Genomic DNA, 910 nt, shown 5'->3' on the forward strand with positions numbered 1-910 from the left:
CGATTGCCAATTCTACTCTTGGAAGAAAGATAACGGTTTTTTTCTCCTTTTACTCTTTCACCAAAGATCAGAGTCGGACATAATTGGAACAGGTGGCTTGTTCCATTAAAGTTTTCTCTATTTTACAATTATTCGGGAAGAATCATTTCAAATTTTTTTTAGAAGATCCGTTATTCTGAATATTTTATATTTAAAGAAAAGATAATATGTATACCATTCTATACCATTTCATTATATTTTTATTTTAGTTTTAAATTCTGGGAAAAGTAGTCATCCGTTCAAGAAAGAAATTATCTCGTAAGACCTTGTTTTAATGAAAAGTAAAAGACGTAGTTGATTTCTAATTGTCTTTACGACCCTCAAGAATTTTGAGATCCGAAGTATAGTCCCCGAATTTCCTCATGCAATGGACCTATCAGAAACCTCATAAAGTTTTTTTGCTCTCTTATAACAGAGCAGTAAGCATTCAACAGTTTGTAATGCCACCTGTTTCCGGTAAGTTTTCAGACTGGCCCCCTTCTTCAAGAGATTCTTTAAACGACCTTTTTTTTTTTTCCTGTGACGTATTCAAATAATTCTCTTTCCAGAGTTACTTGCTGTGTTAACTTTTTTCAATGGAGTTTTCAGCCGAACACCTTTTTCCAAACAATATTTTCACCTCTGACGTTGTAGGTAAAAGGGCTGATAGGAAACAGCCACCCCGTATAAAAATGGGTAAAAGCCAAAGACAAAGCAAATATACCTCTGGATTTTAGTGGTCTTCATGGTTTTTTTTAATCTCTCTCTCTCTCTCTCTCTCTCTCTCTCTCTCTCTCTCTCTCTCTCTCTCTCTCTCTCTCTCTAAAGAGACATTTGAGATCGAAGTATCTTTCTTGCGTTAGCTGGAAAAAAAAAATAGTACCCATAGAAG

The sequence above is a fragment of the Palaemon carinicauda genome, chromosome 19, assembly GCF_036898095.1.
Source record: "Palaemon carinicauda isolate YSFRI2023 chromosome 19, ASM3689809v2, whole genome shotgun sequence".
Lineage (NCBI taxonomy): Eukaryota > Metazoa > Arthropoda > Malacostraca > Decapoda > Palaemonidae > Palaemon > Palaemon carinicauda.